Genomic DNA, 14733 nt, shown 5'->3' with positions numbered 1-14733 from the left:
ACAACTAAAAAGAGGTTCCAGAAGCGAAGGAACCAGGAAGTTGGCATATACCACATCAGACCATTGGTCTATCCAGCTTGGAACTGTCTACACCAGCCTTCTCCGACTTGGTGCCCTCTGGAAGTTTCGGACTTCACCTCCAGAGGATACCAGACTGGAGAAGGCTGGTCTACAACCACTGGCAGAAGTTCTCACCGTTTCCATTGGGAGATACCCAAACCTACTTGGAGATGAAAATAAAGATGCCCCCTAAAACATCTCTCCGATGAAGATAGGGACATCCTATTCCATAGCCTCCAACATTTCTCAAATGAAAATAGGGATGTCTTATTCCATACCCTTCAACATTTCTCCAATGAAAATAGGGACATCTTAAGGAAAAGCCAACAAAGGTCCGTATAGTTCAAGCTATGGTTTTCCCAGTAGTGATGTATGGAAGTGAGAGCTGGACCATAAAGAAGGCTGATCGCTGAAGAATTGATGCTTTTGAATTATGGTGCTGGAGGAGACTCTTGAGAGTCCCATGGACTGCAAGAAGATCAAACCTCTCCATTCTGAAGGAAATCAGCCCTGAGTGCTCACTGGAAGGACAGATCCTGAAGCTGAGGCTCCAATATTTTGGCCACCTCATGAGAAGAGAAGACTCCCTGGAAAAGACCCTGATGTTGGGAAAGATGGAGGGCACAAGGAGAAGGGGACGACAGAGGACGAGATGGCGGGACAGTGTTCTTGAAGCTACCAGCATGAGTTTGACCAAACTGCAGGAGGCAGTGGAAGACAGGAGTGCCTGGTGTGCTCTGGCCCATGGGGTCACGAAGAGTCGGACACGACTAAACAACAACAAAGGAAAAGCGGGACATTCCGGGATCAGATAAAAAACTGGGACGGCTTCTGTAAACCCAGGACTGACATTGGAAAAGAGGGAGACTTGGAGAGTATTTTGGCCCCTCCGGGACCCCGCCGACTGCCGAACCTCCTCTCTGCAGCCCACCGCCCCCTTGTGGCCACCAAGTCCAGCACTCCCCAAGCTCTGGGCATCCATCCAAAGCCTGGTGCTGCAGAGGGACCAGCACATCCTCCTCCCCCTTTGCACTTGACGCTGGTCCTGCTATGAGCTGAGTCAGCAACACTCCCCACCCGACGTCCTCGCACTGCGTTCACCTTGAGCATTAATATTTATTTTCGCTCAGCCTCGGCCGGGCAAACGGCACAGCCGAGGTTCGCCGAAGGGGAGACGCGTCAGACTCCGCTACCCCTCCCCTTTCCCCCAGGGTGGGGCAGGGAGAGTGCCGTAAGTGGGGGGCTGGGGCGAGGAGGGCGGGGAGAAGGGTCAGTAGCTGGCAAAGGGGTGCTGCACTTCGCAAGCTCATTTTGACGGCGGGGAGGAAGATTCCTGTAGATAAGAGCCAGGAGGAGAGGAAAAAATACACCTCCAGCTGAAACAGCAGATTATTTCTAAAACGAGAGGCATGCATGATCAGTGCTCAGAGGCACTGTTTCTCTCAGTACCAGTTGCTGGAGGGCAAACAACAGAAATGAGGGCTCTGGCCTTCAGGCCTCCTTCTGGGCTTCCCGGAGGCAACTGGCCGATTGCTGCTGGAAGCAAAGCTCTCGTTGCATTCACATGGAAGCGCCCAAGCCCGTGTTGCTGGTTAGCAGAAAAAGGAACATCCCTCACCGCAACAGGACCCAACATTTCTCCGATGAAAATAGGGACGTCCTATACCATCTTAATTTTTATTAAGTTGCCCCAGCCACTCTGGGCGGCTTCCAACATATATTAAAACATATAATCAAGCATTAAACATTTTTAAAAAACCACTTCCCTATATAGGGCAGCCTTCAGATGTCTTCTAAAGGTTGTATACAGTGGTACCTCTGGTTGCAAATGGGATCCGTTCCGGAGGCCCGTTCACAACATGAAAAGAGTGCAACCCGCAGCAGCGCATCTGCGCACGCGCGGGTTGTGATTCGCCGCTTCTGCGCATGCATGTAATGTCATTTTGCACTTCTGTGCATGCGTGAGCGGTGAAACCCGGAAGTAACCCTTTCCGGTACTCCCGGGTTGCCGCGGGACGTAACCTGAAAGAACGTAACATGAAGTGGATGTAACATGAGGTATGACTGTAGTTACTTATCTCCTTGGCTCGGGGGGCGGGGGCGTATAACACCATACCCTCCAACATTTCTCTGATGAAAATAGAAACGTCCTAAGGGGAAACAGGTCAAATCAGAAGCCGGGACGGCTTCAGTAAATCCGGGACTGTCCCTGGAAAAGAGGGACACTTGGAGGGTCTGCCACAGTGGTGCCAGGGCAGAAAAAGCAGGGTCCAATAGAATTCTCCCTTCTCTGCCCCCCTCCAAGCTGCAGCAGCCTCTGCAGCAAAACTAGCGACTAGCAAAGGTGGATTTGGGTGTCTCTGCATCATATCCTAAGGTTAAACTTTGTAAAGATGCCATTCAGGGGCGGGGAACCTCCAACACACAGGTCACTCTCAGTGTGCCAGGGTGTCCGGTTTGGCCCACAATGCCACTTGCCCCAAAGTACAGCCACCTGTCAATCAGCTGGCATTTCTGGGTTTAGTCCAACAGGGTCTGCTGCTTTGCCAGCACGTTCCTTGAAGCAAAAGAACAAGATGGTTTGCATGCTTCCTCATCCCTTAACACAGGGCTGGAATTCGAGCTTTGTTTTGGTTTTCGGTTTTTTGTTTAACGGCAAACAGAAATGGAAGAGGGAAGCAAGGAAATGGCAGCCCTTCCGGGAACCTGTTGCTCAAAGCTAGAGTGTCATCTTGCCCCTGGCAAACTCCAACTCAAATGAAGGCCTGAGCATTACGCTAGGCCTTTTACACTGCAAGGGAAGATACTATCTTTTCCTTACACCAAATTAATTAGGGATTAATTTTAGCAAAGGGCTCTGAGCTGAGCCCCAGGACCAACTTTCAGCTGCAGGGTCTTTCTGCATTCAATTTTGTTTTGGTTTTTTTAATGCCCTACATACTTATTGGTATTCTGGAGCCGGCTGGAGAGAAGAGTGCCTGCTTCTAAGGCAAGCCCACATAGCCAGAGGGGTGAGGAGGCTTAGCAGGGATGTGGGAAGCTGGGAGGGCACCTTAGAGATCATCCAGTTCAGCCCACTGCTGATGCAGGAAATTAACAATTATAGCACCCTCAAGAGGTGCCCTGTACAGCCTCCATTTCAGAACCTTCAATGTTGGATAGCCTGCTACCTTCTGAGGCAGACTTTTTCACTGCTGAACTTTCTCAGGAAGTTCTTCCTCATTTTTAGTTTTAAAAATCTGCATTCTTATCATCTGAACACACTGGTTTCAGGTTGTACCCTCCAAAACAACAGAATACAAAATTGCTCCATTATCTCTGTGACAGCCCTTCAAATAGTTGAAGATGGGGATCATCTGGGAAGAGCCGGAGTGTAAATTTATGTAAGGGACGCGGGTGGCGCTGTGGGTTAAACCACAGAGCCTAGGACTTGCCAGTCAGAAGGTTGGCAGTTCGAATCCCCGCGATGGAGTGAGCTCCCGTTGCTCTGTCCCAGCTCCTGCCAACCTAGCAGTTCAAAAGCACGTCAAAGTGCAAGTAGATAAATAGGTACTGCTCCGGCGGGAACGTAAACGACATTTCCGTGTGCTGCTCTGGTTTGCCAGAAGCGGCTTAGTCATGCTGGCCACATGACCCGGAAGCTGTACGCCGGCTCCCTCGGCCAGTAAAGCGAGATGAGCGCCGCACCCCAGAGTCGTCCGCGACTGGACCTAACGGTCAGGGGTCCCTTTACCTTTAATATGTTTAAAGTTGTTTAATTTTATTATTTCTCAGTGAGCTATTGGGTGGTTTGGTTTTTTAAAAAAGGCTGCATATACACTTTCAAAACCGAAAGGTCTAGGTTAGAGCAAAGGGGAAGTGAACATGGTGTCCTCCAGTTGCTGCTGCACTACAACTCCCATCACCCTTGACCAGGCGCAATTCTGGCTGAGGCTGATGGGAGTTGTAGTCCAACAACACCTTGGCTTTTTTAAAAAATGAGATTGATTTCTTCTTCTTTTTAAAATGAAAGACAGGCATTCAGGGGAGACCTGTGGAGGAAGCGGAACCCCAGCAGCCAAGGGTGCAAAGGCGCAAGAAGGGTACAGCAGCAAGCGGGCAGATGGGTTGCCTTAACACGATCAGGAACCGGCAGCAGGGACACCCATAGACAGCACAGCACCCTGCTAGGAAGCACTGTGGGGGTACTCATAGCTGCTGCCGAGTTTGGCTAAGAGGGCTCTCTCGTGCACCACGTGGCAACCGTTGCCAGGAAACAGGAAGCTGCTAAAAGGATGTTGCGGTTGCTAGGCAGAGCCATCTGCAGCTTGGCTGCCCTCTCTCACCTCCTTGCCCCTCCAAGCAAAGGAGGGAAGTGCGTGCCCAGCCAAAGGTGGCCTGGGGGCATGGCAGCGCTTCTCCCACAAGGCATGCCCTGTGCTTTCTTCCGAATCTGGTGCACCGCATATTGACACTTTCTAAGGGATGAAAGTCAGCGACGGGCCAGGAGGTGGGGAAAGGGGCAATTTGTTGTGCAATAAATTCTCCCCATTTGTCATGCACGGTTCTTACATTGGTGCAGCTAGGGAGGAGGGGTAATTTTGCTAATGCAGGGGGGAACTCTGTGGTCCTGAGAGGGTTGGACAAATTCAGGGAGCTTTTGATGGCTACAAGCCATGATGGCTGTGCTCTGGTGCCAGTTGCTGGAAACCACAGAGTGCTCTTGAACCCGGGTCCTGCTTGAGGTTTCCCACAAGCATCCACTGTAAGAATAGGAAGCCGGACTAAGATGAGCCGTTGGCCTGATCCTTCTGCCCTAAACATGCCCATTTTACATCACCAGGCCCTCTTCTGTGGACAATGCAAAGGGACTTCCTTCAAATTAAGAAAGAAAACAGGCAGAGATCCGTAAAACACTAACAGATTTGCTACAGAAAACGTCTTTTACATTGGATGTAACAGACTGATGTGGCTACGCAGCCCTCCCTCTGGAATAATAAACAGACGTCTCCCTCCCTGAGTAGCAACAGCCAGCCATTTCCCACACACTAAGAATTAAGGGCCAACGGCAGATGCGGGGACCTTTGACCTACCAGAGGCTGCTGAACTACAACTCCCATCAGCCCCAGCAAGTACACCCAATGGTCAGGAATGATGGGAGTTATGGCTCACCAATCTCTAGAGATAGCTTTTCTCAACCTGGGGTCCCCAGATGTTATTGGACTACAACTCCCATCATCCCTAGCTAGCAGGATCAGTGGTCAGGCAACCCAAGGTGTGTATAAACCAGCCCATTATTATTATTATTATTATTATTATTATTATTATTATTATTGACATTTGTATACCAAGCTATTCCTGTAGGCCTCAGGGTGCTTCACAACACAAAGTTACAGTATACAAAGCACAAACTGTTAAGTTGTGGGTGAACATATCAGACGACACAGCGATTCTTCAAACAGCTCTTGTTTATTCAGAGGCCAGAACTGAACTGAACTGAAGGGTTCAGTCAGCCTGCTTATATAGAGCTCCAGTACAACGTAACTGTAACAATTCTCTAAAACTATCCAATCACTGAACTTCACTTTCGATCCCTTATTTGCATAACTATCTACAGTATCCCCCTGCTGGCCCAGGGTGAGAACTTCAGTACATAACACAAACTACATAATAAAAATAAAGAAAGCACAAAATACTTAATAAAAAAGATCAAAACATAAAGGCAGCAAAATGTGGCTTTTCACTCAGTGAGCTAACTCCTTCTCCCAAGCCCATTGCAAGTCATCCCCCAGAGAACTCCATATGTCTTTTCGCTGCTGATTCTTGCACTGCTGACATCAATTGTCCGTTCTATGAAAGGATCTCGTCTTGCGAGCGAACCTTCCCACATTTCCCTACTGGGCTGTTTTTCTCTAAGTCAGTGACCCAGATGCTTCCAACATCCAGCAGAGGACCTTTATGCCCCTTCCTCTTATTCTTCACTTTCCTCTTTTCAACATAGTCATCCAGAGCAGGGAGGTTCCCAAAACTTAGGCCGAGCGCCTCTGTCTTTCCTGGATCTTTGCAGATCAGCCTAGTGTACAGAGGTAACATCCGTATTCATTGCCCTGCCTGCCACTGGCATGTGGCCCCTGATAGGCTGGCCAGAAGGGAATATGGCCCTCTAGCTGTAAAAGGTTCCATATAGTAGTTGTGGAAAGGGGACTTTCCAACAGGTATAGTTTGTCATGCAAGCTACACCTGCTGAATTAAGTCTTCTACACATTATAGGTGCTGTCTGTTTTGCATCAGGATTACCTTCGGGCTCTGTTTTTTATAATAATAATAATTATTATTATTTATCATTTATATCCTGCCCATCTGGCTCGGTTTCCCCAGCCATGCTGGGCGGCTCCCAACACAATATTAAAAACACGATAAAACATCAAACATTAAAAACTTTCCTAAACAGGGCTGCCTTCAGATGTCTTCTAAAATTCAGATAGTTGTTTATTTCCTTGACATCTGATGGGAGGGCGTTCCACAGGGCGGGCGCCACCACCAAGAAGGCCCTCTGCCTGGTTCCCTGTAACCTCGGCCCTCGGCGCTGGATCTCAGTGTCCAGGCTGAACAGTGGGAGTGGAGACGCTCCTTCAGGTAGACTGGGCCAAGGACGTTTAGGGCTTTGAAGGTCAGCACCAACACTTTGAATTGCACTCGGAAACGTACTGGGAGCCAATGTAGGTCCTTCAGGACTGGTGTTATATGGTTTTGGCGGCCACTTCCAGTCACTCCCAGTTAGGGCCAAGGTATTTCCCTGCCCTGCTTAATCCACATTTCATGAACACCATCCCCATTTTTTTTTATTTAAACTTTTAAAGCTTATTGCTTCCAGTAGTATTCCTGCACCACAGCTAAACCTCCGCCCCAGACGGGAGTCACTTACTCCCAACTCAATTTATAAAAGGGACAGGATTGCCAGCCTGTCCTCTATATATTGCCTCTGGCCAACCCTTCTTCGCAGACCCGAATTCTTGGATTCTGCACTCAGGTGCTGCTTAAGAGAATATTTAATGCCAAGTTCCTCCTCATTGACTTGCATGAGTGTCGTTCATATTCACAGCACATTTGGAAAAGCAATATTTGCATCAAAGTTCAAACGGCAACAGACACACTCTTTTCTCCACCCCACGATACACACAGGCGCTCGGCAGTCGGGAAAATGGAGAGTCTTCACTCAGTGTGTAAAAGCGGTGGCTCCCATTACGATTTATTATGGGGCAAATAGGAAACGCCCTGTTTCTGAATTCTGACACCCCTGGACCTTCCTCGGCCAGCCAGATCATAAAGACGGAACCTGTGCTTGTCTCCCAGGTCAGAATCTCAGGTCCAATCCCTACTCGAAAAACCTAAACATGACCCATACCCCCAATAGCTTTCACAATGTGGTGAAGGAACTCTGGAGTTCCTCAATAAGAAATTCAGTAACAGCAGGATAAATTCCCCGGAAGTCAGTTTGCCGACCATGGTGCAAAACTGCAGACACAGGGGAGTATTGCCCTTACATTAGAGGACACTTTCAGTGCCTGTGGGGCAACCCAAGAGAGGCACCCATTGCCTCATGGGAACCGAGAACGCTCCCAGAATTCTCTGCAACATCGAACATCAAATTCTCTGCAACATCAACCATGACAGACACACAGGGGCTCCTAGAAGCCACCCAGAGTGGCTGGGACTACCCAGTCAGATGGGCGGGGTACAAATAAATTATTATTATTATTATTATTATTATTATTATTAGGTAGGTAGGTAAAACTTGTGGGACGCGGGTGGCGCTGTGGGTTAAACCACAGAGCCTAGGACTTGCCAATCAGAAGGTCGGCGGTTCAAATCCCCGCAACAGGGTGAGCTCCCGTTGCTCGGTCCCTGCTCCTGCCCACTTAGCAGTTTGAAAGCATGTCAAGTGCAAGTAGATAAATAGGTACCGCTCCGGCAGGAAGGTAAACGGCGTTTCTGTGCACTGCTCTGGGTCGCCAGAAGCGGCTTAGTCATGCTGGCCACATGACCCGGAAGCTGTACGCCGGCTCCCTTGGCCAATAAAGCGAGATGAGCACCGCAACCCCAGAGTTGCCCATGACTGAACCTAATGGTCAGGGGTCCCTTTACCTTTACCTAGGTAAAACTTATCTAGGAAGAGTTTCTTGAGGGTAAGAGTTTTGACAATGAATGATGCCACCCAGTGGCATGCAGTGAAATTTTTCATTGGGGAACAGTTAGGGCCAGATGGTGGGGGACCGCCATCATGAGCATGGCTTTGTGACGTCCCAATGTCACATGCGTGAGCATCACACCTCCCTCTCTAAGCTAGACAGAAGCTTCCTGGGCTTTAGGAAGGAGGTGCCAGGGCTCTGACAGGATGCTGGAGCCCTCTTGCCTCCTTCCCAAAGCTGGACGGACTTTGGGAAGGTGGTGGGAGGGTTCATGGACCCATCAGAGCATCGCTCTTCCCTCCCTAAGCCAGGCAGAAGTTTCCAAGGCTTTGAGAAGGAGGCACAAGGGGAACATTTAGGGGACTAGCCTAGTCTCCCTAGTCCATTGTCTGCGCACCGCTGATGCCAACACTACGAGTTGTCTCCAATTAGGTCCTACTCAGAGAAAGCCCATTGAAACGAATGTTTCCAAGTGACATCCTGCCAGCCAGGTCTGATATTCCCACATAAATTCAGTGGGCAACGCTTTCTTCATGCAGGGGAAGCATACTAACGCCACTGAAAGAAAGTGGAGGAGCAATCCACCAGCTCCTCTCCCCAGCACTTAATCTTTAGCTAATCAAACGCTAAATGAGGACTTCTCTGAAATCAGGACAAATATTTACACCGAGTATACACAAGTAGTCGGAGCGAAACCTGAGAGAGTGTTTTGAGCCCAAAGTCCTGTCAGATAGCAAAGAAGAAGGCCCGCTATGGCGGCCAAGGAGCTGAAACTGACAAAGAAGGACAAAGTGGTCACAGACTTCTTCCTGTCAGAAATGTCAGCTCAGCTTGACAGACTCTGAACTAATCTAACCACTGGTTGGAAAGATGTTTTAAAGCCTCTGGAAGATGGAGTTACTATAGTCAAAGGCAGCCTTACCAAGGTGGTTCAGACAGCCATTGAAGCTGTGAATCTAGCTGTCAAACAGGTGGGAAAACTGAAATTGCTAGCGCATAATACTCTCAGCCCGCAATTACACTTAGAGGAGGTGGGAAATGACCGCTACCGCTTGAACCTAAAAGTGAGCAGATTAGCCAAGGGTTCTGGGCGTGAAGCTGTAATACCCTTCATGGCAAAATGGCTGACTAAATTGCCATGTTCAGAGGGAATCACAGAATTCAACACTGATGTGTTGTATAGAATTGGTCCAAAAGGATCGTTTGCCTAGAGACCTAGTGATCCGCTTCAGGAGTCTTGCAACTACAAGAAATCTCCATTTGCAAGCGAGTATACAGCCTGGAAAAAGTTACACGGCAAGACAAACCACTGTTATTTCTTTACAACTGGTCCCGATACGTTAAGGCACATTGGTGAATTTCACCCCTACACAGAAAAAATGCAAAAGGCAGGCATGAGATATTGGTGGGGTGATCACCACTACAGGTAGTGTCATGCACTGGGCAATCCACTCATAAGGAGATTAGGAACTTATTCTGTTTACTTAACTCGGACTCCTCATCCCCTCTCCTTCAACAATGGAGATCCCATGATGAAGAATCAGACATGGAAGAAGTCTTCGGGAGCAGGGGGGGGAATTAGGCATCAGAAAGCACATGTTAAGGTTAAACCACAGAGCCTAGGACTTGCTGATCAGAAGGTCGGCGGTTCAAATCCCCGTGACAGGGTGAGCTCCCGTTGCTTAGTCCCTGCTCCTGCCAACCTAGCAGTTCGAAAGCACGTCAAAGTGCAAGTAGATAAATAGGTACCACTCCGGTGGGAAGGTAAACGGTGTTTCCGTGCGCTGCTCTGATTCGCCAGAAGCAGCTTACTCATGCTGGCCACATGACCCGGAAGCTGTACGCCGGCTCCCTCGGCCAATAACGCGAGATGAGCTCCGCAACCCCAGAGTCGGCCACGACTGGACCTAATGGTCAGGGGTCCCTTTACCTTTACCTTTAAGAGATTTCTCCTCCAATATATTTCACCAGGTACATTATAAGCATAAGGGGTAGCAATACTATTTGCTAATTTAACTTTTCTCCTTTAGCATAGCTTGAAGATACGGAGGAATGTTATATTTTTGTCGCGGGCTATCAAGGCGGTAAAGACAAAGCACTGTCCCAGCTCCCTTTCTTGGATAAAACTTTTAAAGCATTGAAAACATTCCAGGGGAGGTGATTTGAATCCAGCGAGGCATTTACAGCACAATAAAAAGGGAAGACTGATCCAAACAAATGGGAATGCTCAGCAAACACTAGAAGGAAATTTGAAAGACTTCATCCTAATGTGTGAAATTGCACCTGGCTTGTTTTTTTTACCCCTAAAGCTAAAATGTATACACATGAACAGCTTACATCCTATCATCCCCTGGATGAGTTGAAAAATTAGGCAAAAACTGTCTGCCTGGAAGTGTCAGATTGCGTCCCTGTATGGGTTACTGTCAAACGCCAATCCTGCTCTGCTCGCCTGCTGTTCTGGAGCTGCCTTTCACTACTCCTGCAAAATCAGCTGGAGGTGGGAAGACTGGGTTCATCAATCACAGGGTATTTTGTAGTGAACTCCTGCTGCAACCTTTCATCGTCGACCACTTGGGATGCCATGAAATTGGCCATCAGAGGGGTCTGTATCAGTGGAACGTCAGCCATCAAAATAAGCCACAGAAGCAGAACAAGAATGTCTGGTGAAGGAAATTGGAGAACTGGAACTTAAACATGAAAAAGAACACTTCTTTAAGAACAGGCAGAATTAAGGCTGCAAAAACTCCCACACAACTAATGTATGTTAATCAGAAATATGAATTTGGTAGAATATCTGCAGCTAGCAAAGACGACAGGAAGGATAAGAGGCCAAACGAAACAAAAAGTCTATAAGGATTGGAATTTTTTAAAAGAATACTTTAAAAACTATGGTATAAAATGAAACCTCTTGGCTGAATTAGACTGAACCTTGCACGGTATAAATATAGTTTGTAGGGAAGTTAACAGAAACTAGATATGAAATATGTAACTGTGCAGTACAAGATAATCAACAGATAAAGTACAGTGAGACTAATTGGAAGTCATTTTTAATTTCTTGTTTTATAAGTTCTATAACTGTTCACATCATTGGAAGTATAAATGATGTCAGTTATAATAATTGTGATGTTTCATATATTGTTATTGTTTGTTAATTTATTGTTTGTCTATTTGATTGTATGTTGTTGGTTGGTTGGCTGGTTTCTTTGCTTTCCTCGCATAAATGTATCTATTTTAAAACAATAAAGATATACAATTGAAAAAAGAGGGGAAAAAGAAATACAAATTTGGCAGAAAATTTCTCAATTACTTGCAAACCAAATTGAAAAGAAACCAAGATCTTCTCATACCAACCACTCAATATTCTCAGTAGAGAGGTTACATTAAGTAATATGTCTGAATGTTGAATGTGTATGTCTAGAGACAAGGGATAAAACAAACACAATTAGCTGTACTGCTGGATAACTGCTGAATGGTTATTGTATATTAGTATTTGTTTAAAAACCAAAAAAAATTGTGTGTGTTTATAAAAAACACAAACAAAATAGTAGAAAAATTGGTTCTGTACAGAACCAGAAGAGGAAGCTTTGCTTTGTCCATAGTGAAATGAGCAACATTTTTGCAGACTTCTATACAACTCTATGTTCACCCAAAGAACAAATGGTGGAGCTGTAAAGATATTTTACTACAAACAACTGGTATTCCACCACTGGCTAAAAAGGATAAAGTATATCTAAACCAAAATATCTCAAGCAAAGAAGTGATTGAAGCCAACAAGAAATTAAAGAATCATAAATCCCCAGGCACTGATGGCTTTAGAGCTAACTTTTATAAAAGAAATTGGGGGAGGGGACCAGCCCCTCCTCATCTTGCCAACTTACTTACCTCATGTAACAAGGTTCTATAACTCCTTCATGGTTCTGTTCTAAGATTGTGTTACTCCCCAAACCAAGGAAGAATGCCAAATTGCAGAATCATATCAGTCCATCCAGTAGCAGCCAATGAGGCGGCCAATTCAACACTCCCACCTTCACACCCTCACCGGGACAATCTCCTCGAGCCTCGCTCCCTGCCCTCTTTGTAAGCTCCAGTTGTCCACACTAGAATCAGTTGATTCAATTACAAAACATATTCTACCAGACCAAGCAGACTTTATGCGAGGGTGGCAAATACCTCACAGTATTCGCAGGCTCCTTAAATGCACTTTAGCAAGCAATCACAAAACCCCCGGCTATTCTTTCTTAGGCTTTGACAAGACCAGCTGCGATTTCCTGAAGACACTAACGACCAAAATAAACATGGGTGATTCCTTCACAAGGGCTGCAATGCTCATTCTGTGGCCAGGATCAGAGTAAATTCTTTTGTTCTTAATCAAGTTTCATCACTGGACCACGGAAGTGTGGGTGCTTGCTGATCTCAGCATCTTAGCATTTGCCGTGGAATCCCAAGAGGACTTGGGATCCACGCCACTGCGAATTTAGGACTATTTGGGGATCAGTATGTTACTCTATCATGTCTCAGAGAGACTGGGAGCGTGGGCTGCCTTTGCACTCCTGGTAAATTGCAAGGGATTGGCCGGTGGTGCATCCTTCTGGGATCCCAGGATCTACTTGATAATTGGACAGCCCCAAATCCTTCCTTCCTTCTCTGGGGGAAATAGGCCAGAGTCTCACAAGGGGGTGGCATTAGTAGCTGGCTCTCTACAGCAGTGCTGGACAGCTGGACACAAGGAAGAGGTGCAAGAGGTTTTCCTGAGTTCCCCTTCTCTACGAAAATGTCTTAATATTTGGCAAAACATGCTTCTTTCCTTTATACATGGGGTGTGCGGAAATTAGGATTGGAAACAAGATCCAGTATGTGGAGGTCTGGAAATCCCTCACCTACAATTTATTTTGAAGCATTTCAACTTAAGCACCTTATAATCCACAACCGAAAGGATAAGCTGGGATGGTGCTGCTACTTCCCTCCCATTCCGCATGAGAAGACACACGTCTCTAACCCTTAACTCAAGATTGGAGAGGTCCTGGTTTAAAATACCATCACGACCTCCATCTCCATTGCTACTGCTTGTGAATAAAAAAAAAGGTTAAAGGTAAAGGACCCCTGGATGGTTTAAGACCAGTCAAAGGCGACTATGGGGTGCGGCGCTCATCTCGCTTCAGGCCGAGGGGGCCGGCGTTTGTCCACAGACAGTTTTCTGGATCATGTGGCCAGCATGACTAAGGCACTTCTGGTGCAAAGAGACACTGTGACGAGTGCCAGAGCACATAGAAACGCCGTTTACCTTCCCGCCGGAGTGGTACCTATTCATCTACTCGCACTGGTGTGCTTTTGAACTGCTAGGTTGGCAGAAGCTGGAACAGAGCAATGGAAGCTCAGCCCATCACGCAGATTCGAACTGCTGACCTTCTGATCAGCAAGCCCAAGAGGCTCAGTGGTTATCATCCCCATTTAAAATATAAGGATTAGGAAGCAAGCTCCCACTTTGGGGCAATTAAATAAGTGAACGGGCACCAAGTGTGACTTTAGATTATTCGCACTGTGCTGCACAAGTGACCCAAAATTTTACTGCTTTTGAGACGCTAAATAGCACAAAAGCTGAACATTGGAGACTGGGCAGAGAAATTGACACCTACCTTCACATGAGGTAGCACTGCCCAATAGTACAGGTATCCTAGGTAATTGTATTTGATGAAATAATGTGGTAATTCGCCAGTCCTTCACTATCCCACCAGCACTGGAATTATTAAACTTATTGGAGAACATAAGCCATAATATTTTCTTTAAAGAGCTAATATTACTTCTCTTAGCAGCTTGTTGATTGCAAATAGCACGTTAGTGGCAGGTCCTAGAAAGATTTTCAATGAATTATTGGTACAGCAGAGTTAGGGCATACAAAAAATGATGTGTTTTCTATAACTTGGTACCCTTTAGCTAGTTATATCAGTACACATGGATTGGAAAGACTCACCAAACAATTTACAGTTTATACAGTGAGTTATACCTGTACTGGACCCATACCATCCTTTGTACTTGTGTGCATGATTGCCCTGATTGAATTATTCTGCTTTATTATTATTATTATTATTATTATTATTATTATTATTATTATTATTATTTTCAAAGAAACCTTAGCACCATGCTGGTTGGGAAAAGATTCTTATTAATATTTCTGTTTATTATTATCATTAAATTTATTACCCATCCACCGCCAGCAGGTTCTGGGGCAGGTTACAACAATTTAATATTCAGAATTAATAACAGTTAAATCAGATGACAGTCACGGGAACAGGGTGAAAACACACACCTCAGGCGTCGAAAACCCTGGGTCAAAAGCGGAGCGTCTTCCGCATTACCTGAAAACTGTAGGAAGCCAAATGCACCTCTGAGTTCCACAACTTAGGAGCTGCCACAAAGAATGCCTTTTCATCCACCACCTACAAACTTCTGAGGAAGGTAGAACAACCAAGAGGATGCCCTCTGCTGATTTTGGCACTGGGCACGGTCT

At 46.5% G+C, this 14733-nt stretch overlaps 2 protein-coding genes across 2 annotated transcripts in view; one reads left to right on the top strand and one right to left on the bottom strand.

The window, feature by feature from the left end:
* Positions 1–14733, top strand: part of LOC310768641 (zinc finger protein 574-like) — a 290700-nt gene that overhangs the window by 73242 nt on the left and 202725 nt on the right. The window lies entirely within an intron of this gene.
* GRIK5 (glutamate ionotropic receptor kainate type subunit 5) overlaps positions 1–14733 on the bottom strand; it is a 92856-nt gene that overhangs the window by 57888 nt on the left and 20235 nt on the right. The gene's annotated exons all lie outside the window — the stretch shown is intronic.

This window comes from Podarcis filfolensis (genome assembly GCF_964270895.1).
Source record: "Podarcis filfolensis genome assembly, chromosome: 8".
Classification (NCBI taxonomy): Eukaryota; Metazoa; Chordata; class Lepidosauria; order Squamata; family Lacertidae; genus Podarcis; species Podarcis filfolensis.
The sequence above is the reverse complement of the archived record's forward strand: the minus strand, read 5'-3'. Positions and strand labels throughout refer to the sequence as shown.